General features: G+C 37.6%; 1 protein-coding gene across 8 annotated transcripts in view; it reads left to right on the top strand.

Moving 5' to 3' along the window:
* ARHGAP24 (Rho GTPase activating protein 24) overlaps nt 1–26512 on the top strand; it is a 648119-nt gene that overhangs the window by 475037 nt on the left and 146570 nt on the right. Inside the window, exon 1 of one of the 8 annotated variants that reach the window (XM_015067405.3) lies at nt 4044–6137. The exons of 6 other annotated variants lie outside the window; for them this stretch is intronic. The gene's annotated coding sequence lies outside the window, so the exon portion shown is untranslated. Of the gene's footprint in view, nt 1–4043; nt 6183–26512 lie in introns of those variants that run through there. One more of the 8 variants, XM_015067396.3, reaches the window with a different exon arrangement.

Below are 26512 nucleotides of genomic sequence, written 5' to 3'. Positions count from 1 at the left end.
ACCTTGTGCATTGTTGGTGGGAATGCAAAATACTATAGCCACTACAGAAATGCATATGGAGGTTCCCCCCAAATTAAAAATAGGACTACTATATGATCCAGCAATTTTACTTCTGCGTATTTATCTGAAGAAAATGAGAATACTAATCCAAAAGGACAGGTGCACTCCTATGTTAACTGCAACATTATTTGTAACATCAAAGATTTGGAGGCAACCTGTGTCCACCAGTAGATGAACGAATGGATAAAGAAGATGTTAATACACACACACACACACACGCATGCACATGTACACGCACACAAGAATATTACATGGCCAGGAAAAATATTATGTAGCCATTTGCAACAGCATGGATGTATCTAGAGGGTGTAAATGCTAAGTGAAATAAGTCACACAGACAAAAACAAATACCATGTGATTCTACTTATATGTGGAATCTAAAAAACAGACAAGCAGAAACAGACTCATGAATACAAACAAACTGGTGATTGACAGAGGGGAGGGAATTGGGGGACTGGGCAAAAAAGGTAAAGGGGATGAAAAGACTTCCAGTATGGGCACCTGGGTGGCTCTGTAGGTTAAGCGTCCAACCTCAGCTCAGGTCATGATCTTGTAGTCTGTGGGTTTGAGCCCCGCATTGGGCTCTGAGCTGACAGGTTTGGATTCTGCTTTGGATTCTGTCTCTCCCTCTCTTTCTGCCCCTCTCCCACTCACACTTTGTCTCTCTCTCAAAAAAAATTTTTTTTAATTAAAAAAAATGTATAGAGTTAAAAAAATATTTTCAGTTATAAAATATAATAAGTCATGGGGAGGTAAAGCAGGGCATGGGAATGTAGTAAATAATGATGTAATAACTAAACAAATGATAGCAACTAAAAACACTCAGGAATTCCTTCCCCTGTGTTCATAAAGGGATAATTTCCAGGGTTTTTCCCTCTTTATGCATTCTTGTAAGTATTTCTTTTTCAAAAACTTCTTGAATGTATTTAGGAAAGCTTTCAGCAAAACCAAGGCAGTGATTCATCACATCTTAGAGTAGAAAAGGCGTTAATAGGTACATCTTTTTGCATCCAGGAAAAATTACTATTCAATAAAAAAACTATGTTTAAAAATATAGTAAATTAGGAAGTGTTCATTTTCATGATTTTAACTATATTTGGAGTAAGAGACTTCACATACGTATCTTTAAGCATCCACACAAAATGCTTGAAATGCTAAAAACTTATACCTTTCAGATTACTCTAAATTTTTCCCAAAGTGACCTTTATTGTTTTAACAGTAATTACTCTCCATGGCTAATAGGTATTATCATGTGGGGTTGTTTCTAAGGCCTAAGGAAAGGATCGAATTAAAGGGAGTGGCAGGGAAAAATGTGTTAGAAAAATACTTTTTCTCTTTGGTTGCAAATTGGAAACAACTCCATCCTGCTCATCCATGAACCCAGTTCCCTCCAGTAGGAGGGATTCTATGGATTTCAAGCCAGACCTCCTTGAGTATGAAGGTAAACACTGCCACTAGACACATCAGGAAGATGTCATTTTCTTTCTTTCTTTCTTTCTTTCTTTCTTTCTTTCTTTTTTTTCTTTTTTGTGAGAGAGATACAGACAGAGAGAGAGAGAGAGGGAGGGAAAGGGGCAGAGGGAGAAGGAGAGAAAATCTTAAGCAGGCTCCACACAAAACACAGGGTTCAATCTCATGACTGCGAGATCATGACCTGAGCTGAAATCAAGAGTCAGATGCTAAACTGACTGAGCCACCCAGGAACCCCAGAGAGATGTCATTATTAGGCAAGGCAACAGGAACCAAACAAAAAACCAGAACATCTTATTTACTTTCTTCACCTATTACTAATGTTGACCCCTGTTTCCAAATGCCTTCTTCTTCATACATTTGAAATTTAACCAAGTTTCGTTTCAAGATGTGCTTCTAAAACAAGGATTTCAAAATTTAAATAAAGAAATGAAAGTTCTTAGATCAAGAAAGTGAGGAGGCAATGTGCTTTTATTTGCTCCTGTGGAATTACACTCAGGCAAACACTACCTGTGGTGTTTGAAAAGCAAAATACCTTAATGCGACAAATTTATAATTCAAAGAAAGTGCCAAAAACTGTTTTCATTTGTATTATTTATGACATGAGAGATAATTGAAAGCTTGCTTCAATAGTTTCTTTTCTTTCTTTTTAAAAAAAAATAATTTTGACTGGCTGTTCATCCTTTTTTTCATTCAGAAATAAGATGGGTTTGGGAATGAGACAAAGCAGCCTTTTTACTTTACCAAATGTTATATTTGTCATTATCAGCTTCCCAATAGATTCACTCCTTTATTTCACTTCCTCTTTAGTTAAATATGATTCCATGAGAACAAGGGGGTTGTAATGAGTGCCAAAATGTATATTGTAAGCAAAAGTAGCAAGGAAATGAACAAGTAACTGAAGGTCCCTGGTCTACTTTTACGTGGGTTGATCGGTTGTGTAGGATGCTGTGGTTTTGTTTTTTCCATTCAGAATTTAATTTGAAAAATTGATATTAAAGTACCTGCATTTATTCCCTTTTTCCACTATTTATTTTGACTTATTACTAACTTAGTGGCCCAGTTATACTTTTCTCTTTAATAAAAATATCTGAGACAAACTGATTCTATCTGCAAGACTGTCAGACGAATCGTTTTCTTTCTAAAACTAGATTTAGGAAGAAGGAGAAGGCTAGTTTTATGAAGGCATTTTGGATGGTGCACTTTGCAGATGGCAATGTTAAAAGCAGAGGTATAATTAGACACTGGCATTCTCAGAAAAGATTTCAAAAATCTAGAAAAGGGAGAGATCAAAGGCAGGAATATAGGATATGATATGAATTGGCTTGCATATACAACTTCAGCTGGGAATGCCACTTAAAAACGGGACAGCCGAGGGGCCCCTGGGTGCCTCAGTTGGTTAAGCGTCCAACTTGGGCTCAGGTCATGATCTCACGGTTTGTGGATTCGAGCCCTACTTCAGGGTCTGTGCTGACAGCTCAGAGCCTGGAGCCTGGTTCGGATTCTGTGTCTCCCTCTCTCTCTCTATCCCTCCCCCACCTGCACACTATTTCTCTCTCTCTCTCCCTCGAAAAATAAATAAACATTTAAAAAATCTTAAAAAGTGGGGGGCAGCCAAAACAGATACCATGTAGGGCTGCAGTTTGGTCCCTGCCTCTGCTTTCAAATAAAATAGGTAGAACGAATCTGACATTTTATGAATATCCTCAGATCCAGGGGACTGAAAATTATGACTCTTCTGCTATACTCCAAACTACAGTTGAAAACATGACTTTCCTGCTACATTTAATGGTAAGACATTACCTTGCTTTCTTGTGGGCATTCCTAAGGATCAGTAATTTAAGCAAAATAAAATACAATAATGTGTTTAGTGGATGTTGAAAAACAGAAAGCTATTCTGCCTAGAGAAAGACCTCAGAATCTGCTTGAAGACCTCAGAATCAATTTGAAGACAGGCAGGATCAAATTATTAAAAAAAAGAATTGTTTGCATATATTAAAATGTTTTCCCTGTATCCTACAACAACTGTATTATTTAAAAAATCAAAATGTATTTTCCTAAAAAATGTCTGCACTCCTTATAAAAGTTAACTTGCCCAATAAATAACCTCAAGAAGTTTCCTTGAAAATTTGCCTTCTTGCCTTCCCTACTCCCACTATTTGAAAACCAAATTTTATTTCCTTTCTATTTCCAAGAAAGTTATAAATAAACCAATTTTCTCTGAATATGGGACTCTAGGCCATGCTGACCTCCACAGTAATTCGAGCTCCACCACTCACCAGTAACAATGTGCAGGCTGTTTCATTTCATCTGTGAAATGGGAATGATAATGACTACCGTGCAGGACTACTGTGAGCATTAACTCAGAGAATATCTGTGAAGCTCCCAGCCCTGTGTATCTCATGAGACAGGCGCTCACATTGTTAGTTCCTTTCTGGTTCCCCATTAGTCTCCCTTCTTCTTCTTTTTTTTTTTTAATGTTTATTTATTTTTGAGAGAGAGAGAGAGACAGAGTGTGAGCGGGGGAGGGGCAGAGAGAGAGAGGGAGACACAGAATCTGAAGCAGGCTCCAGGCTCTAAGCTGTCAGCATGGACCCTGATTGGGGGCTCCCAGCACCGTGAGATCAAGACCAGAGTCAAAGTCTGACCCTTAACAAACTAGCCACCTAGGCGCCCCTAGTCTCCCTTCTTGGTTCCCCCCTCCCTACAACCAGCTAGTCTCTAAATAATGCATATGTAATGGTTAGAACACCAGCATGAATGCCCAGAAGTGTTTGTTACTGAATTAACTCAGCAGTGAATCTGGCATTGCACCCCAACCTTTCCCCTTCCTCAATCCCTTTGGGCAACCCCTCCCTCAAATACCTGAGCTACACCCTGACCCCAGGTGAACTGTGAAACTGGCTATCACGTGAGCATTTTCTCTCAGGGTTTCAGCTGGTCTGGTTCTGACTCAAAGACCAGACGGAGCTCATGTGCTCATGTTGCTCACAATTAACTGACTCTGGACATGTGGTCACTGCCATCAAGACCCGCCCCAAGGAGAACAGCAGTTCAATGAAATCTTAAACTCTATTTATAGACCACTTGAAACAAACACTTTCCTGTGAAGCCTAAGGAATCCTTCTTGAGAACAGGAAAGTAATTCACTAGTCCCAGTACTAACAGGCAACTGAAGGGAGGAAAACGCAGCAAGTCTGTGCTTTTCCAGCGTTCTACAATTTACAAAGCATTTGCTTCTGCTTGTTCTCCCATTTCACCCTGACACCATCCCAGGAGGCAGACAAAGCAGACACTAGTAAAAAAAAAAAACAAAACCCATTTTATAGATTACAAACCTGATGCCTGGGAGGTTCAGGGAGTTGCTTACATTCATATGGCTGGTGAATGGTGGTGGTTAGAGAAAGAGGGGAGAGGAAAGTGGTAAAGGGAGAACTGGTTTCTGTTCATGCAATCAACCTAAACTTCAGTAAGTAATTATTTACCAATAAGAAAAAATACACAGGCAAGATAATTGTTTCAAAATGTACCTGCAAGCTTAAAAAATTGTTCCTTCTCCACTTCTAATAGGAAAACCAAAATATGAGAAATAAACACTCAGGGAGATTCTCCAGGGAAACATTTATAAACATGTTTGTATCTGTCTATAACATATACATACAAACATACATACATAAAATACATACCTGTATTTTAGGAAGAAATTCCTTCTTGAAACCTCTCCAGATTAAAATGTGCCTATGTCAAGACTAATCTTGAAAAAGATGATAGGAATTTTTACGAGAAATTTTCATTGATTCTGCCAATCAGCTCTGAATATATACATCTTTACCATCTTTTTAGTGTGGGAGGGTGTTTGCATAAGTCCAGTATGTGCATAAAAAGCAAGACTTCACTAATATGAATTAGTTTATTACCAGAAATGAGTTTGCTCTATAAAGTTATTTTATTTTGATTTTAGCAAATAATTTTTAAGCTTTGTTACCTGGAAAGGGTATACAAAAACTTTTTGTCTTGAGAAGTACGTCTGGATAATTTAGAATAGCTACACTAAAATCTGTGTGTGTGTGTGTGTGTGTGTGTGTGTGAGAGAGAGAGAGAGAGAGAGAGACAGAGACAGAGACAGAGATTGAGGGAGTGAGAGAGATTACGGTTTAAAGAGTACCGCTGGGTTAGCAAATTGGCTCAGTGCCACTGGGGGATTTTCAGATTTACCAATTCTCTGCCTATTGTTGCAGCTCTGATTTATGGACTTTGGAATCTCTTGAAAGGCAAAGCGTCTGGAGTTTAGGGTCTTTCCTTGCCAGTCCCTCCATTTCCCCTATACTGTTTTTGCCCATGTTCACCTTGTGGCGACCTTGCAGGACTCAGCGTTTTTACCTGAGCTCAGTAGCTGGGGAGCCCACTAGTGCTGGGGAGAGGGCAGTGGTTTCCATTCCTGGGTGATGGAGTCATGGGAGAAACTGCAGCGAACCAACGGAGAGTAGGACCGGAGCCGGGCTCCAATGTGCTTTAAGCGGCTCAGGACAGAGCAGCTGTTCTGGTCTCCCAGCCTGCAAGTGCTGCCTGCATTTGTCACTGACCACTGAAGTGTGTGTTTGTGCAAGGTGAGAGCTGGGTGCTTTCTCATTAATTTGGAGACAAATTGCCAGGTATTGCTGTTTATTGTGTTTGATAATTTGGGGATATTTAGATCACCACAAAGCCAGGACCTAGACTGCGTGTGGTTTTATTTATACCCTTGTTTTCTGTCACGATCCATTCAGCTCTCCACAGTGTCAAATTGTGGCAATGGATTGGACACAGTGCTGTTCTTACCCTGAAATGTGATCAGTTTAGTGCTGTTTTCTTGGATTTTTTTTTCATTAATTGCTGCTGCCAAATTACCTTAGCTGTTCATATACAGAATTCCCATGCTGATCTGAAAGCACATGAAAACTGCTTCGGACATAAATCGGAATTGCTAGTTGTTGGAGTTCTTGCTGTGGTGTTTTCTTTGCTTCCCCCACATTTTAGTGGTTGAAACTTTGCGGAGAGCAGAGTGCCTTGGGCTCTGATCTGGTGATAGAAGTAACATGGGAGTTTCTGTGTTTTTGCTCGTCAAAATGAAAACTGCTTGGCTATTAGTGTGTGTGGGGGGGTGGGTGTGTACACGCGTGCGCACACAAGTGCTTACGCACACATGTGTGAAAAAAAAAACTGCTTGAGAACCAAAAGAAACCCAAATAATCTTCAGCTATATTTTAATGCATTTACAATTAACCAAGTCAGCTTATAAGTCTTTCACTATCAGAATATTTGAATTTTGGACACACAAGGACAATACACTGTCTTGTGGGGGTGTGGAATGTGTACTCACTAGGAGTACAAAGGAATCCAAAATGTGGTCTGGGTAAGCTGACAGGCCTTAATCTTGCACTGGTTTTGTGTGTTAACTAATTAACTGAACCTATACAAAATATAAAGGAGAGACACTGTATTATTGTATCTAAATAAATATACAGGAGATTTGTATTTGTGAAATACATGTTCTAGAAAAGGGAAACATATGGGAATTTGGTATTATATGAATAGAAGAAGAATAAAAATTCAAAAAGCTATCAAAGTTTACAAGAAAGGAAAAGACAGTATACGTTAAGACGAGGAATCATTATGATGGGCTACTGAAAAGTACATCAACTGCTCAAGTTTTTTTGTCTAGTGAAAGAACAATAGCACATTTAAGGGAATTCATAGTCAGCAGAAATGAAGCCAAGAGCAAAAGTTCTTAATAAAACATGTTGTCAACCTGTCTCTGAATGTACTCATCTGTCTTAATTAACTTGAATTCCGTTGCCAAGATTGATAAAGTTAGAATAAAAAAATAAAACTTTATTTTAGGTTGATTTCTTTAAACTAATAAAGTATAATAAGTTATATTAAAATGCACTGAACATTAAAATTGTTCAAAACACTTTGTAGCTAACATACAATATCAAAATAATTTGTCCCACTTTTGTGTTATGTCAGTTAGGAAGAAGAGTCTAATATTCTAAGCTAGAATGTCACCTGTTGTTACATACACATGGACTGCTGAGTTCTTTGGACACTCTCGTCATGGTTTCTTGCTTTCAGACTGTTAGGACACCGTGGAATGGTGAGCAGAAAACATCCGACTTTACCGTTGTCATGCTTTCTGTGCCAATTAAGAGCAGCAATAGTTTCATTTGACAGACATGGAACTTGCAGTGTACAAAGAATTGGTGACTGGCCTTTCCTTATAGGAACCTGCCCTACCTTGGCTTTCTGCTGCCACAATCTAAAATTTGGCAACTTCCTTAAAAGAGTTTAACATGGGGGTGCCTGGGTGGCTCAGCTGGTTGAGCATCCAACTTTGGCTCAGGTTCATGGGTTCAAGCCCCATGTCAGGCTCTGTGTTGAGAGCTCAGAGCCTGGAGCCTGCTTTGGATTCTGTCTTCCTCTCTCTCTGCCCCTCCCCCACTCAACACTCTGTCTCTCTTTCTCTCTCTCTCTCAAAAATAAACACTTAAAAATGTTATTAAAAAATAAAATAAAAAAATAAGAGTTTAACATGACTTTCTCTCCATGACTGAAAAGATCTGATGGACAGCTTCTTACGATTGCTCTATCAATATGACAGTATCCACATCTCTGTGCCACTTACGGTCCAATACGTTCAAAAGTGGTGTCCATCTGTACACATGATCACCTTCCATGCAAAAAGACTAGAAACTTAGTCATCTATTTTTTGAACCATAATCAATGTAAACAGCCACAAAAAAAAAAAAAGCCTAGAATAGTGTCTGTGTTTATTCTTTGGATAACTAGCTTACTGCGATATGCAAAGAGGTTTAAAAAGGTTTAGAGATTACAGGTACTGACCTCAAAGCACATGCCAGTCTGTTCAAACACATTTACTTCTGTGCAATTAAGCTCTCTCAGTTAAAGAAAAAGATTAGCCTTTATTTATATATATGATAAGCATCTCTAATTTTTTAAAAAGCCTAAATTTAACATTATGTTCTTGGTTTTTCTCTTCCTTCTTTCGGCTTTCTCCTTTATTCTACACTTTAAAATTATAAAGGTTTTAATTTACTAAACCTTTTTTTCTTTAGACCTATACTCAATCTCTTCACCCTGGGCAAGAAAGCAGCTGTGATTTATCTCCTGGAACTGGGGAAAGACCCATCTCCCCTGAGATCAAGAGATTACTACCCCTCTGAGCAGGAAAATGGGGCGGTTGTTGGGAAAGAATGTCTACCAGGCAGGGAATGGCCATTATCTATTATGCTTACAATTTGGCAATTCATGTTGTTCTTTCCTTCTAGTCTATAACTAGTTAGCTTGGAAACGTTTATCAACAATTGTTTACACATACCAACACAGACTTTTACAAAGAGCTTTGGTAAATTGAGATTAAATGCGATCTGTGGTATATGGGGTTTACTTAAAGTGGTATCAGTAGTTTTTATGTCTCTTTACCTTAACATTAAGGTAATTAAGTTCAGTTCTGCCTACTAACTCCTCCCCAAGTGGTTTAGATTCAGATGAAGTAATGGGCACTCACACAACTTTTAACTATTACTTCCAGATTCCTTAGTGGAAGCCTAGGTTATTTGGAAACAAGAAACATGGAAAACGGGGTGTATGATATGATTATTCCTCTGGTGGAGGAATGTCCTGACAGTCACTGGGCTCCTCAGTGAGAACTTTGAGTAAGAGCATATGGCAGCAGGAGATTCTCCATTGGAAGCAGAGATAAAAACATTGTCCACAACTCTGTTCAAGAGGTCTCATTATTTGTCTCGAATCTAAGATCTACAAAGGAAATGGAATGCATAGAGTGTGGTTGTTACAAGATGGATTCAAATTGTGCCTGCCTGTCTCCTTGGCCACTGTAGGAGATACTCACCAAAGTAACTTATCTCAAATGTATATGTTACAAACAATACAATTCCTGTTTTTTAAAACCTTTATTTTTTAATGCTAATAGCAAGTTAAATTCTCTACATTCTGATAGTCAAATGATTCTCTTCTATATGTAATACAGATAATCACTTTGAGACAATGTATTTAACAACTTCCAATATTTTTAATGGCTAAGAAACCATCAACAGGAAATCATTGCAAAGTTTCCTATTACAAGCATATTGGATCTTAAGAGAATGTTCAAGAATTCTACTCCAACATAACAAAATCAATATAAAGAGACTTTTATATGCTCTCTTCTGATAGGATATTTTAAAGGTCAGCATTCTTTGAATATTTTGATGATAAAGTATAAAATACTGGAGGTTGTCCCTTCCCTATTCTCTTGTAGAATAGGGCTTCACTGGATTGATAACTCTTATATGAGCACATCAATTTGGTAAGAGGGATTATTTTGTATCTATAAGAACTATCTCCTTTTCTTTATAAGTTTATATGAGAACTATATTTTTAAATGCAGATGTTATTATTATTTATGGATAGTGAGACCAATAGATCAGGAGATGATTGCCATTGAAAAGAGAGATAGTTTGTGACTCATAGTTACCAAGAGGAGAAGGTGCAGTATGCCATGGGGTGGAGGTGGGGGGCACTTGAGAAAACACCAGGGTTGGTCAGGAGACAGAGGGAGAGACGGGAAACCATGGATGAGTCTTTATTGTGGTTTCCTTGGAAAGGAACAGGCAAGTCAAGGTAGGAAGGTTTAGTACTGGCTTTGAATAATGTCAGCAGGCTGTAGGGTATTAGGGGCTGTCTCTAGTTGTCTGGGTACCTGGCCCTGAGGTGGTTAGGGCAGATGGATAGCATCCCAGAAGGAGAGCCTTGTGAGAGCCTATAAAGTGGGGTATCAGCTCTGGGTTGGTTTATTTGCATATGGTTTATTTGCTATATTTAGAAATTAGCTAACCCTGGGAGGGGCAGTCTCTCCAGGATCAGCAGGACCCCAGATGTCAAATCATAAGAAATACAGAAAATCAAAACTCATGACTAATACAAGTTAACACTCCCACACAGTAATAGATTACTTAGTATCATTTTGCCAATTGTGGTGTTCACCTGGTTAGTCCACTATGGACAACAGTCTCTTTGACACCAAATGCTCCCTATCAATCCAGGTAACCCTCCTAGTGAACTCCAAAGAGGTTTTCGTTTCATTGTTTTTGTTTTTTAAATTCAATGCTTTCTAAAACAACAAAAAGATAGGGGTGCCTGGATGGCTCAGTCAGTTAAGCATCCAACTTTGGCTGAGGTCATGATCTTGTGGTACATTGGCTTGAGCCCCACGTCAGGCTCTGTGCTGACAGCTCAGAGCCTGGAGCCTACTTCAGATTCTGTGTCTCCCTCTCTCTCTGCCCCTGCCCCACTTGTGTTCTGTCTGTCTCTCTCTTTCTATCTCAAAAAAAAAAAAAAAAAATCAACAAAAAGGCTAAAAATAACTAAATCCTCTTTACTGAATAATTAGGTATATTTTACTTGTCCCACACAGTGATATATTAAATAATATAGAGACTAACAATTAATACTTCCGTATTAGGATTCTGGTAATAAATGCATAAATTGAGTAGCAGTTCAGTTTCAACTGAACTGTCAAATGTAATTCATACTGTCCTTATTCCTCAAGTCATCAGCAGTGTACAGAGGGATCAAAGAACTTTTAATAGTTGAATAGGATCATTGATTTATCAGATTAGAATAAACATGTGCTAAAAATAGTTCATAATCGAGGAAGGAGAAACCCTAGAAATATGGCATTTCCCCTTGCACCATTTCTTCTCTCCATTTTTAAACATTTAGGAAAGAAGAAAGCATGTATATGGTGTTTCAGTGGGAATGGATTTTTTTTTTTACCTTCCAGATTTAATTTCTCCATTCCAGTTATTGGAATTTCTCACAGGAGTTTAGTGTGTAATAGATATGGAACTTCAAAACAGTGGGGAAGGATGTGTGAGTTGACAGTGGATACTGGTACAACTAGATAGCCATTTGGAGAAAAAAAGTGTTTATCCCTTACCCCCCCAAAAAATTCTAGAGAAGCTAAAGATTTAGGTGCAAAATATGAAACAATATGCATGCTAAAAGAAGGCTTTGGTGTGCTGACTGGCACAGAGTAGTTGCCATACCAACCACATCACTAAGCAGCTGTGAGCAGGGTTGGAAATGGCATTCTGCCACTTGGGAGTTACCTAGGCTTGGTGGCCATCATGGCCATTACCATAGCAGAAGGGGGGCATCAACATGGTCCTTTCTCTGTGCCATCTGTCCCACCACCCTCTATGTCACCCAGGCACCCAAGTTTCTGAGATGAAAAAAAGCAAAGAAGGTATAAATATAAATCTAATTACTTTTTAAATACCAGAACTGATGCTTTATGTTTTATCCTGGAGCCAGACACGTGTTAGGAAAACATTGTAGGTGAATTTCTTTCTCTTAGTTCTCCTGATTCTCAAGTCTGACATTTGATTGAGGCCTCAAAGTGGCATCACTCTCTCTGGTATCTGCAGGTTTCCGGTTTATGATTTCCATTGGTGTGACAAGGGAATTAGACACTGTCCGCTGTGCACTGGCCCTTCTCAGTTGTTATCAGACTAGACTGAACCAATTCCAGGGGTGTGTGCTTGGTAGGAAACAGGAGGACTTCAGCTGGAAAGCTCTTTCCTTAGGGTCTGTCAATTCTTTCTCTTTTTTCACTTCCTATTCCTCTTGTTAGCTTCTTTATCCTAGAATTCCTCCCTTTCCATGACCTCTCATACCACCTCACACCATCCTCTGACCTGAATAAAAGAAACACTGATGTCATTCACGCTAGGTTTCTCAGACTGGCAGGTTGTTCGGAGCAATGTGCAGTGTTCCTAGCAACAGATTAAGGCAAATCCACAGCACTTCAAATGCCTGCAAGCATCGAAAAATCACAGAGGACTACCTAGTTATATTTGGAGCTTCTGCTGTGTGGTTATGTATTAGTTCAGAAATCTAGAACATTTTTAAAGTATTTTTTGGTTTATTTTTAATAGACTCTTGGAAGGTTTCTAAAACAGTCGTGATGAATTTAGTCAAGACGCTGAGAATGAAGGTCAAATATGTCTGTGCTAAAATTTAAAAGTAGGGCATATAAAAAGTTCACTGACAGTCACAGGAGAGTGATTTTAATTACCAGGTATGGCTTATATGTGTTAATAACACAAGCACTAGGGTCAGCTAGACCTGTTTTGAAATCCATGAATGAGTTATTTGACTATAGGAAAGTTTATTTAACCTTTCAGAGTCTCAGTTTTTATACCTGTAATATTAATACAAATCACATATTTTGAGGTTAAAATGATAAAATATGTATATGGGCTTGTCTGTAGCAGAAGTCATGAAAAAGCTAATCAGTATAGATTGTAAATGGAGATATTTTAGCAAATAGGATTGCCATGATTTTGTGGAGAAGTGAATGTTTTCTAGGTTACAAAAAACGATAAAGTTGGAAAAAGTTACCAGAGAGAATAAGGAAAAAAAATAATGAGAGATGAAACAGGGTAAATCTGACTATCACAGAAAAGAGATCTGATTAGCATTGAATGTGACCTCCTTCCATGGAGGCTAACACAATATGTTACTCATAGTGCACACTTATTTATGTTTGAGGACAGAATGGATAAAGGAAAGAGTGAGACAGTAACAGTAATGGTGGAAGGAACTGGAAAGTTGTATAAAAGAGTATTTTAAAACACCTCTAAGGGGTTCTATCTTTAGTAAAAGGCAAAAAGAAAACAGAGTATAAGGTGTTCTATCCGAAGAACATTGTTTTTGTCAGATTTATTTATAATACCCAATAAAAATAAAGATACAACAAACCAGGAAGAAGAGGTATGTTAGTTACACAGTATATACTGTATCACAGTCCATAAAATGGAAAGTCCGTAAAGTGGAAAGAGTAAGAAACTAGTATTCTTTGAACATGAAAAGTAAAGACACACCTGTGAAATCACAGAGAAAGAAACCTATGAAGTCAGCATGGTTTCTGGTAGAAGTCAAAAGGTGAACCCAGAGCCCAAACTGGAAAGGCCATTAATCTTAAAGAAATGCCAAAATGGGATGAGGACCTCTACCTACAAGGGCATTTGGTGAGGCACAAAGATTTATCATTCCTTGCTTTGCTTTATTTGGTTTCCCCAGGCCTTGCCCATTAAATATCAACGACACCTTCCATTTAGTGTGAAAACTCAGACACTCCCTTGCTTTTCCAAATTCCCCTCAAGGTAGTGTTACCACCCCCAGATGGGAACCATGGAGAGTATAAAACGTAAGATGAAGTCTATTCAAGAGTGGCAAAGTATCAGAATCAAGAACTTCACATCCATAACTTTCATAGCTCTTGGAAGCATTTTGTTTTTGTTTTTGTTTTGTTTTGTTTTTTGTTTGTTCATTTTAGTATTTTAAAGTGAAAGCAAAGGTCTACACTGCCTTGTAAGTAATTTGTCCTTTTTCTGAGGAACGTGTCTGTATTGTGTTTGCTGTAAAACTGATTTGTATGGACCCAGCACTTAGCCACCTCATGCTTGCCTACCCCTTCCATTGAAGTCTGTGTGGGCTGTTTTTCTATGTGTATTCATTGCCAACTTAATAACTCTCATGACATGGTTTTCAAAAAGGAAAACACAAAACTTTGTTTCATTGTGGAAAATTGGCTCTGAAAAAAGAAAGGCAATTGGTAGGGCTGCTAATGAGGCATCAAGGATGTGAAGAAGTAGAATTAAATGGGAATTCAATAGACAAGAGCAGTTTCGAATACATTATGGAATTCTACTTTAACAGTATTGGTAACCTTTGTCAAAATGAGTTCACCGAATGTGCTATAAAACAAAGGCAAAAACAATAAGAAAGTAATTTGTGAAATTGTTTTAATGCCTTTATAATTGACTTTAGGTCTACATTTGTGCTATTATTAAGGGGCCACTCCACGTTTTTAATTATGTTTCATTTCCTGAAGAACATTATATGTCATAGAAGTTATTTGAGAATTTAGAGATTCACAAAAATCTCAGGATATATTCCTTGAGAGTGTTAAAAGTCAAGTTTGTTGGTTCCTAGGGGGAACTAACAACAGACACCATGAATGTTAGATTCAACCTATGTCATGGTTAACACCTGAAATAACTGTAGGACTATCCCGAGCTTTCTTCTTAGGCAAACCTAAGATACATGACCTACCCCTTTGTGTTACCTTATCTGTGTGTGGGATGTTGTCTTCACATTCCTCACGTTGTACTAAGTTTAGCGGTGCACTGACATTTTCTGTGTGTGTCAAGAGAGGAGGAGACAGAACAGGTTTCAGGGAAAAATCGTTAATACAGTAGCTGTATTACTTTCCTATGGCTGTCATAACAAAATTCCACAAACTGAGTGGCTTAAACAACAGAAATGTACTGTCTCACAGCTCTGGAGGCAAAAATTCTACAATTAAGGTGTTGGCAGGTCAGTGCTCCCTCTGAAAGCGCTAGGGAACGACCTGTTCCAGGCTTTTCTCTGAGCTTCTAGTAGCCTCAGGCATTCCTTAGCTTATAGGTAGCTGTCTTCTCCCTTCGTCTTCACATCTTCCTTCTGTGAGTGTCTGTCTCAAATTTGCCCTTTGAGAAAGATAGCAGTCATACTGAATCAGGACCTATTCTATTGTTCTCATTTTAACTTAATTATTCCTTTAAGGACCCTTCCTATTTCCAAACAAGTTCATCTTCTGAATTTTGGGGGGTTAGGACTCAAATTTATCTCTGCGGGGGGAAGGTCACAATTCAGTTTTTAACCTTGGCTCAAAAAAGGTGATAATTGGGAGAGATCCTAGGAAAATTCAGTGTGGGGCTGGCATGCTGTTCGCAGTATGGCCGGTGGGTTGGTAGCATCAGGCTCACCCCAGAAGTGGTTAGGAATGCAGAACCCTGAGCTCCATCGTAGAACTACCACACCCAAATCTACATCTTCACCTACATCCCCAGCTATCTCGTTGATGCGTTAAGGTTTGAGAAGAGCTGTTGTAGCTTCTAGAATAAAAGCCTCATTCTCAAATGCTGGGAAAGGGAAAAAAAAAAAAAAAGAATAGTGTTTATGTGCAGAGGTCCCATCGCTATGTGCACATAGCGTGTATAAGCCATTATTCCAGCACAGCTATGGCACGGCCATTTATAAAGGAAATCTTGATCTTGGGACAGTGTTAGGGGTTAAATTTCAGTTATCATGAATTTCTCTTAATGTAGATTATCCCTCAGGAGTGAACTCAGAAGATCATCATATGCAGAGATGGCTCATTTCTTTTTTCTACACTTATTTTGCTTACATAAATTGCTTCTTTTCTGCCCAACTGGGCTACAATTTGCGCTGCCCCAGCTAGCTGAGTCATACAACCTAATCCTGAAATAAGACCCATTGAGAAAAAAAAAATTCCCCCTGTACTGGGAAAAAGACATTTGCATTTATAACTATAATCTTCTAAGTGATCGAAAACGTAAAGTCTTGCCTCATTTACTTCTTCCTTTCTGTCCCTTAGTTTTTTGCATCCCTCAAAGTGTAATTCAGCCAAAAGTTGTAGCTGTGGAATTTATGTTACATGAAGACAAATGGAAAGATAAAACTTTAAAATGAAGGAGGCAGAATAGGGGCACCTCGGTGGCTCAATTGGTTGAGCGTCTGACTCTTGATTTCGGCTCAGGTCATGATGACAGTCAGGGTTATGTGATCGAGCCCTGCAACAGGCTCTGCACTGGGTGTGGATTCTGTTTAAGGTTCTCTCCCTCTCCCTTTGCCTCTCCCCTGCTCACCCTCTCCCTGTAAAATAAAATAAAATAAAATAAAATGAAATAAAATAAAATAAAATAAAATAAAATAGGCAGAATTAACTGTCCTGGAGTCAGCTTGGGCAAATGCTTAGAATAGCAGGGGGAGAAATACGGCTGAGATGATTTCTGAGGGAAACGGTGCTCATAGGCATGTGAACATACAATTTTCCAAAGAACTAAAATATGCTCAGAGAGAATCTGCTCCTCTAAAATCCAGGATATCATCAAGTGTCCACCATGAGCCATATTCTGACTGCATTAAAACTTCCATGCTGTGGATAATATTATAGATAAACTTCCCTACATAGGAATGAACCTTTGTAACTGAAAATTAGAGAACTCCTGATAACATTTTTACCATTATCTCGAGATCTATACTTGGTTAGATTCCTAGATGAGCACGGGTATTTCTGATCTGTTAGCTCTCTGTGTATATTAAGTAGTAAAGCCATACTTTGAAAATATACTAGTGCCATCATTTAATTGTCCTTTCAGCTCACATTCTGTAGTGAATTTGAAAAATGTCGAGACAGAATAGTGAACATGTATTGTTACTATGTGCCAGCCACTTTACTAAGTGCTTTGAATACTTAAATATATTTAGTTCTCAAAACAGTGTTATAAATTGCAGATGAGAAAATTGTGCAGATGAGGGAATTGAGGCAGACAGAGGTTAAATAAGTTACCATATCAGTGTCAGAGTCAGAATTCCAGATCCAGTTCAAGAGCCCTGTGCGTGACCACTGTGGATACTGCCTCTCAAGAGAGACAAGGAATCATTCTGAATATCTCATTAAGAGGTCAAAATAACTACTTTACAACTACTTTACTACTTTACAATGTGTTTTTAAAATCTCTTTTATTACAACAGAGAATTACTACTGCAGATGTGTCCCCCTCGTTTTTTTTGGAACAGTGACCTTCCTCAAGTGATATATTTTAGGCATATTTCCTTTCAGATGAATGTTTTCCTTACCCTCCCTCCTTCCTTGATTCCATACCCTCCCCATTTAGCTTTGCCATGCGTCTGCTGCCTCCTTGATTTACATGAGGATGCACCTTCATGTTTGCACTCTTCCTCTCCTTGCTACTGCCTCCAGCTGAACTGAACTTCTTGCTTTTATTTACTGTTGTTGTTCTGGTCTATATGCAGTTCTAATAAAATCATAGGTCAGTTGCCACAACCTGAACATTGTCCATGGCATTCCCATGAACAACTAATTACCTTAAATGGCCTATAATAAACGTTTTATGCTTGCTTAATTCCAGAAGGAAGGGGAAACTCAACAATAACAATGAATTAAAAATGGTAGCTACTCCTATTGCTTTGGGAAATCATAATAAAACCAGACAGACTCAATAGAATAATTTCACAGACTATCTTACACGTGAAGAATAGCAATTTGCAAATACATATTGCTTGACATGGTCCTTACTTCCAAGTCCCTTGCTCAAAGAGGAAAGTGTTTTATTAATTGAAATTTGAATATCAGAAGATACAAACTTGCTAGTTGTCCATACCTTTTTGTCCATACCTTTTAATATTATCCAATATTATCCAAACTTGAATCCTTGATAATAGCATTTATGTTTACATAAAACCTCTTTATCATGGCAGGTAAGGCTCGTCTGATTATAATTCCAAAATTTTTGAAAAGAAAATAATTCTGCGACTATAATAATTTCACACTGTTGACCAAGAAGATGCAAAATAAATGCTTTTAACTGAAGTTAACTTAGAAACTATAAAGTACCTCTGTTAAGAACTCAGTGACCTGTATGAATTTGGAGAAAATAGAATAAAACAAAAATAAAAAACAAATACTTAAGAATAAACTTAAGCAAACTTTGAAAACAATACTTAAGAAAACTAGTGGCGGGGTGCCTGGCTGGCTCAGTTGGTTAAGCATCCGACTTTGGCTCAGGTCATAATCTCACGGTTCATGAGTTCGAGCTCCACATCAGGCTCTGTGCTGACAGCCCAGAGCCTGGAGCCTGTTTCAGATTCTGTGTCTCCCTCTCTCTGCCCCTCCCCTGCTTGCTCACGTTCTCTCTCTGTCTCTCTCTGTCTCTCTCTGTCTCTCTCTCTCCTTCTCTCTCTCTCTCTCTTGAAAATAAATAAGCAAGAAAAATAATTAAGAAAAAAGAAAACTAGTGTCAATTTCACAGTTATTCAAGGGACACGAAGAATCATTTTTTCTGAGTTGCATTTTAAACCTTGCATTTAAGCAGTGAGCTTGTGTAATTAAAAGCCATGAAGAAGAGACAGACTTTAGAATAGACACTGAGCCAAGCAGCCATACAAGGTGTGATAAAGTGAGTGGCCCAAGAGTGGCCCTGTGCACAGAGCATTGCAAATGGCCTGGCCTGCTCCACCGGTGCCATATCTCATCCCATATTATTTGTTTCATATGCTGTGTTCTTGTGAGAACTCAACTCTTGTCAACCCAAGGCTTTGAATATTTAACAGGATTGGCTTTGATGACTATAGCTTTGGCTTTGTAAATTGAAAGGAAACCCGCAAATGTGAATGTTTAAAGAAATAAACATTCCACCTGTAATGGACCATTATTGAAATGTAGCTTTTGTAAATCAAAATTCAAATATTAATTTATTTCATATTGTAACACAGCTTGTTGGGAATGGCCCTTAAGTTGTCTTAAACCTGTCCTGTCGCCTGATTAAAAGGAGACTATCCGTGTTACAAAGTCCCATGGTCGATGGCTAGAAGAGATACAGTAACTATGCAATTAGACAATATTTATTTATCCAACATGGAGCTGCTGATTATTTTAGGTGTTTATTTGATTTTGTGTCTAGAATTCGGTCACTTAAATGTTACAAAGACCATATAAATAGTGACATTAAAGTATATACCTCACAACTAATCAGGAAACTACAAAAGATGTTGTTTTGTTTTGCTTCCATTTTGGACCTGCCTACTATTAGTTTTTAAATGAGATCTAGAATAATCATTCAGGGGAATGTTTTCATTCAGTAGAGCCTGTTCTCTATGTTGAATAAAGTACACCTATTAAAAATTTAGTGTCTTGTGACAAAAAACACTCTTAAGAAACTGTGATTGTAGAAGTAAGAATAGGGGAGATGTCTACCAATTCTTTCTGAGCGGCTATATATTTAAAAATTTTGTGGTGGATAATTTGTGGTCAAAGGCAAGATAAAAGAGAAACCTTCTTCCACATTTGTTGTTCCTGGTAATTGGCCAAAGAATGACAAAGTACACTGTAATCTCCTGAAACTTGTAAATCCTTGCTGTTGGAGTGGGTTGGGTTGATTCCTATGAACATAGCTTCTCAGAAAGAAGATGGGTCATTTGATTTTTTTTTTTTTTTCAGTGCTGGGGGATTCACTGAACTGAATAAGATTCAGTTTCTTTGTTCCCATCAGCCTCACTTGTATTTTTCTGAGTATCTTTTTATACTTATATTTTGTTACTTATTAGGCACACTTTCAGTCATAGTATTCGGCAAGACAACTTAAACCCATTATTCTAATTCAAGTTTATATCTCAGGGCTAGTGATTAAAAATTGTATGAAGTGTGGGAAGAGGAACTTTCTTTTCAACTTATAAGATATTACTAAAACACCTTTCAAATGTGAAAAGGAGTAGGGATCTTACAGGTCTCATCCTTTTCCCAGTGAATTCATTCATTCTAGCATATGTCTCTTTATTTCATAGTGCTTCATGTCCTTGGGGTGGAATGTATTGCAGAACTTTCTACTGTAATTAATTTCATGGCAGCTTTAAGATAAGTGATATTTGGTTAATATGAATGAGAAACAAATATTCAAAAGCTATTGTTTTAAACTCTGTTGGTATAAGTACATTTTTCAACATTGATATAAATTTGGTTAAAATACAGTTTGCAAGATGTGTGCCTCTGTGTCTTTTGCAAATTTTGACGTATCCAAATGATGTTATTTACTTAAAGTGGGAAGTACGGGTAGATTTTTAAACTCTGAAATCAACTACCGATGCCTCTATTTTAAACAAATATCATACATTGCAAAATTTCTGATTTTTACCAGATGGACAAAAGTAGAGGATGTTATTTTCATCTGTAACAATAATTTCATATAATTTCACGCTTTTCAAGGTAGGTTCTTCAAGGAAGAAGTAGTGACAGAAGAATTCTCTTTTTGGATTCTTTGGACACTAATAATTTGGGGCTTGCATGTAATTGAGATGATAAAAATAATTACATTAGACATTTATTTATCCAAATAAAACTCTGTGAGCTGGTCATTGTATCCTTTCCACTTTATAGCAAAGGAAACAGCTGAGTTTTAGAGAGATGGAATTACTTCTTCAGCTATCAAGTAGCAGAATCTGGGTTCAAACTCAATTGGCCTTGAGACCAAAGAGGCCAGGAGCTCTGAAATCAATCTTCCTCAGTTAATTTTATAGCCTTCCAAGGAGCATCCTGCTGATGCCTACACCTGATGTAACACTGCTGAATGAATTGTGTTCCCTGAATGTGTCCTATACATGGGTATGCACAGATAAGGCGAAAGGAAGAAATTCTCACCATCGTTTCAGACAACATTGGCTTTATGTATATTGCCATGTGATATAAAATTTAGCCAAATTTATATCATTGTACTGAATGAGATAAATTCTATTATTTTTATTTCATAGATGAGGAAACTGAAGAGATTAAATGACTTACCCAAGGTCTCAGCTACCAAAGAGTGCAGTTGGAATTAGAATGCAGGCAATCTGGCTCCTGAATTAGAATGCAGGCAATCTGGCTCCTGAATCTGGACTCTTTTTTTTTTTTTTTTTTAATGTTTATTTATTTTTGAGAGAGACAGAGATAGAATGTGAGTGGGTTAGGGGCAGAGAGAGAGGGAGACACAGAAGCAGAAGGAGGCTCCAGGCTCTGAGCTGTCAGCACAGAGCCCGACACAGGGCTCAAACTCAAAAACCGTGAGATCATGACCTGAGCCGAAATCGGACGCTCAACTGACTGAGCCACCCAGGCGCCCCCTGAATCTGGACTCTTAAACACTATTCTACACAGACTCTGGATTGTAAATAGTAATAACAACATTACAATATTAACAAAAATAATAAATAATACAGCTCTCACTATGTACCAGATACTATTCTAAGCATTTACTGCTTATGTGGCCCTTTCTCCTTAGGTAAAAGGAAAAAGAGCTGGAATATGCCTCTGAAACTGTAGAATATTTTATTTAATCTACTTCTTTAATGTTTATTTATTTTGAGAGAGAGAGAGCGAGACAGCATGCAATCAGGGAATGGGCAGAGAGAGAGGGGGAGAGAGAGAATCCCAAGCAGGCTCCATGTTGCTAGTGCAGAGACCAATTTGGGTATCAAACCCACGAACTGTGAGATCATGACCTGAGCTGAAACCAAGAGTCAGATGCTTAGCTGAGTCACTCAGGTACCCCTGTAGAATATTTTAGACATAACAAAAAAATGTGTTGCCTGTTGAAGATATACCCTATAGGTACTATACTGGAGTGATGTAAAAGGAGATGCATATGTACCCACAAGAGGAAGTTTCAGTGTTCCTCTTTTGAAATAAATGCATAATTAATATCATTCAGGTGTTTGGTGATTGCTGGCCCCCAACCCTGACTCCTCAGTTGAGTGCAATAGGAAGTAGATGGAAATTTAAGTCCCATGTTTACTCTTCGTGCAAATCTAGCTCTTTTTCATGTCTGTGGGGTTAGAGTGCAAGCTCTGGAATCAGGATATCTCGATTCAAATCCTGCCTCTGTCTCTGCTACCCAAATGATGCTGGGCAAGTAACTTAACCTGTATCTCTTAGTGGCCCCATCCACAGATTGGAAAGAGTAATATTTTACACATCATCTGGCTGTGGTGAGGACCAAATAGTGTAAAACATTTTTGTTGCTGTTACTACAATACAATAAATGAAGTCTATACAAAACATTACAAAACTACTACTTTACCTCAGTCTGGTTCCACAAAACGAGGAGCAATAAAGAAAAACAAGTCATGAATTCAACCCAGGAGGAGAACTGGCAAGGCACATTATATACACATCAGCTGTGGCAAAAATAAGTCAACATTGTTTGTAGAAGGCCTGTGATGTCTGGACTACAAGCTGTCTGGAAAAAGGAGAACATAGCTTCCTTTTTTGTTTAATGTGATCTGCCAGCCAGCTGGCATTAGGGGAAGAGTAAGGGAGCTCATGTTGATTGAGCATCTATCTTTGCCAAGTGCATTGTGTAACTTGTCTCACTTGGCCCTCCCATCTTAATGGTCAGATGGTATCAGTACACATATGGAAGACTAAGACTTAGGGAGGTCCAATAACCCAGCCAAGAACTCACAGGTAGCAAACAGATTCTTTTTTTTTTAAAGTTTATTTATTTTGAGAGAGCACATCAGTGGGGGAGGGGTAGAGAGAGGGAGAGAGAGAATCCCAAGGAGCCCAATGTGTGGCTCAAACCACGAACCGTGAAATCATGACCTGAGCTGAAGTCAAGAGCCAGACCCTTAACCCACTGAGCCACCCAGGCACCCCGGTAGTAAATGGATTCTGGTTCTAAATTCAGTCAGACCACATCATTGACAGCTCTTGATTATGCTAAATATACTCACCATTAAGCAGTTAGAGTTAGCACTAAAAATAAACATTTTCACATTAAGAAACAACACGTTACATTAAGATATTTAAAAATTGTACAGCCAACAAATGTTTGTTTATAAATGGCCTCTAGTTTTTTTCTCATCAATAATTTACTCAAAAGTGTCTTGTGTCCTCATTTCCATCTTTGTTCCCTCCCTTTATCACTCTTCATATTTTTCCTTATTATGAAGGTAAAATGAAGAGGAAAATTGTAGAAGGGATGAATATAATGTACCTAAGTAAGAAACTTTAAATGTATGTTAAAAAAAATGCTTAGGGTTAGAAGTATACTAGAGAAGTATACTAGACTTTTTTCCTGTAAGTATCCATAGGAACTGAACTCATTGAAAGTGATAAATTTGTCATTAGAAAGTCAATATATTATAACCTTTATGACTGCTTTTAAGTTTTTAAAAGATAAGATTGGTGGTATAGTAATATTTTCTATTTAGGTTAAATTAAAATGCTAAATTAGTCAGATAGTTTTTTTTTTAATTTTCTCTCTATGTCTAATATTGTAGAAATAGATTAACAGAATTAAAAGCTGGGTCATTTGTCAGGAAACCTGCATTCTAGTTCTATATCCTATCATTATCCATGATTACTGGAAAGGCAAAAAGAACTCATGATAAAAAAATTTGATAGTAGATTCATAATTTTGAACTTTTAAGTCTTTTGACTCACCTGATCATCTTGATCAGAAGGAAGATCGTGTTTTTTTTTTTAAGTTTGTTTATTTATTTTGAGAGAAAAAGAGAGTGATGAGCAGGGGAGGGACAGAAAGAGAGTGTGAGACAGAGAATCCCAAGCAGGCTCAGTGCTGGCAATGCACTGTAAGATCATGACCTGAGCCAAAATCAAGAGTCAGATGCTCAAATGACTGAGCCACCCAGGTGCCCCAAGATTGTGGTTTGTAATCATTCTCTGAATAATGTTCATTTTCCTTAGTTAATAAGTTAATCAAATTTAACCAAAGAATACTAATAATGCTTGACCGCTAATTCCAACCGATGGAATAAATCTGAATTTAGAGATTGGTATAAAATAAAAATAAGAAAAGACATAAAGTTTCTTTATAAATAACTTTATATTTTAAAACAATTTATCACTATATAGATTTATGTATATTCATAGGTAGACATTTTATGGAAAGTTTGTTCAGTTAAAGCTAACCCTTTCTCATGAATCAACATTTTTCACGTCATTTTCATTAATGCCTGGAGAAAAATTTCTTTAGCGTGCTTTGTTCTGTAGAATTAATAGTGTGAACTGAAAATGACATGGGAGATATTACAGTATTATTAGAATGAAAAGGTATGCAACTGTATTTAGAGTAAAATTTACTTGGTTTGGGGTTAAAATTTTTTCTACATTGTTTTGTGTTCCTAGAGTGTGAATAAGGTGTGTGTGTGCATATGTGTGCACATGCATGAGAGTACGTATGTGCTCATACGTGTGTGTGTGTATTTTGTGAGTGAACAGGGTGGGACAGGGGGATGTGAGTACTGATACTGGCCTTTAAAAAAAGAGTAAAATGTTCCATTCTATTAGATTATATATATATATATATATACACATATATATATATATATATGTATATATATATATTGAACTTAGCATATTAAGGTGTGTTACGGAGATGGGGGGATTAATTGCTGCTAAAGGTGTATAACACCTATTATAGATTTAGTTCTGTTATAGATTTAGTCTTTAAATCACTTTCACTTATACTCAAACCTAATGAACAGGGCTTCATCTCTAAGAAGTGTCTCAGAAAGTACATTGTTATATGAAGTTGAGAGATTACAATAAGTCAATAAAATCAACTTACAATAAAATGGTATTTTACCACGGCAAAAATATAATTTTGTCAAAATAAAGAGTGATAAGAAATACCTGAAAATCCATTTATTTATAGAAAAATAAACAAAAATTAGAAAACTTGTTGGAACTTTAAACCATTGACTCTATGGTACAATACTCTAAATCATTGACTATATGTTTTTGATTCCTTTCATAATATATTATAGAAGCCAATATTGATGCAAAATGTGTATTGAACTATGCTTTTTTACAGCTAAATGTTTAAAATTTTATCACTCAGATTTATTTTAATTAAGTGCAGAATAATTAAATAGAATGTATTATACAAAGAGCCCTAAAATGTAGTAAGCTGATGACATGTTTTAAAATTTGTCATTGCTGGGGCACCTGGCTGGCTCAGTCAGTTGAGCGTCTGACTTTGGGTCAGGTCATGATCTCGCGGTTCGTGAGTTCCAGCCCCACGTCGGGCTCTGGACTGACAGCTCAGAGTCTGGAGCCTGCTTCTCATTCTGTGTCTCCCCCTCTCTCTGCTCCTCCCCGCTCATACTCTGTCTCTCTGTTTCTCAATAATAAATAAACGTAAAAAATTTTTTTAAATAAAATAAAATTTCTCATTGCTTATGAAAATGTAACAGTGGATCCTAATTGTTTACTTTCTCTGGGTAAAGAGTAAGTGAGATAACATACATAATACATAAGTTTCTCCCTGGAATATTATAGATTATTCATTGTCTTTATTGACATTGCTATTAGTAGTTTAGTATTATTAGTAATTTGTTATACATAATGATCCAATAGAGAAAGTTTATAAAATAGATTTAGGACTTTATAAGAAACAAAACTTAATGGTTAAAGACTGACATAAGATCCTAAAGAGATGTAGACTCTCCAATAGAACCTACTACTAGTTGAAGGCTAAGACCCTGGCTGTACTTGTTCACTATTGCACCTCGAGGCCACAGCTCTGAACCCAGAATCATATTATAAGCCATTAATAAATATTTATTGAGTGGGTATATAAAATATCTTCCCTAAATTACTGTTAATTTGGGCTTCTTGGTGGTGAAGTTTTGAGAGTAGAGGATTAAATAAAAACATTTTTTTAAGTTGATTTATTTTGAGAGAGAGTGAGCGTGAGTGGGGGAGGGGGAAGGAGAGAGGGAGAGAGAGAATACCAAGCAGTCTCCCCACTGTCAGTGTGGGGCCCCACATGGGGCTTGATCTCATGAACCCAACTGTGAGATCATGACCTGAGCTGAAATCAAGAGTCAGATGCTTAACCGACTGAACCACCCAGGTGTCCCTAAATAAAAAACATTTTATTTTTTAAATGTGTTTTTATTTATTTTTGAGAGAGAGAGAGAGAGACAGCATGAGCGGGGAAGGGACAGAGAGAGAGGGGGATACAGAATGTGAAGCAGGTTCCAGGCTCTGAGCTGTCAGCACAGAGCCCGACATGGGGCTCAAACTCGTGAACTGCAAGATCACCTGAGCCGGAGTCAGTTGCTTAACCCACTGAGCCATCCAGGCACCTCTAAATAAAACATTTTTAATCTTCCTTCTATTGCATGGTGTTAGCAGTTCTTAGTAGGAATTCATACACACATACACACACCATAAACACAGTTTTTTAGTAACTAAAAAAGTAGTTAAGCCCTGTATTTATCTAAAGGAGTAGGTAAAAGGATATGTTATACCTTTCCTAAATGA

The sequence above is a fragment of the Acinonyx jubatus genome, chromosome B1, assembly GCF_027475565.1.
Source record: "Acinonyx jubatus isolate Ajub_Pintada_27869175 chromosome B1, VMU_Ajub_asm_v1.0, whole genome shotgun sequence".
Lineage (NCBI taxonomy): Eukaryota > Metazoa > Chordata > Mammalia > Carnivora > Felidae > Acinonyx > Acinonyx jubatus.
This window is presented reverse-complemented; position numbering and strand designations above follow the sequence as displayed.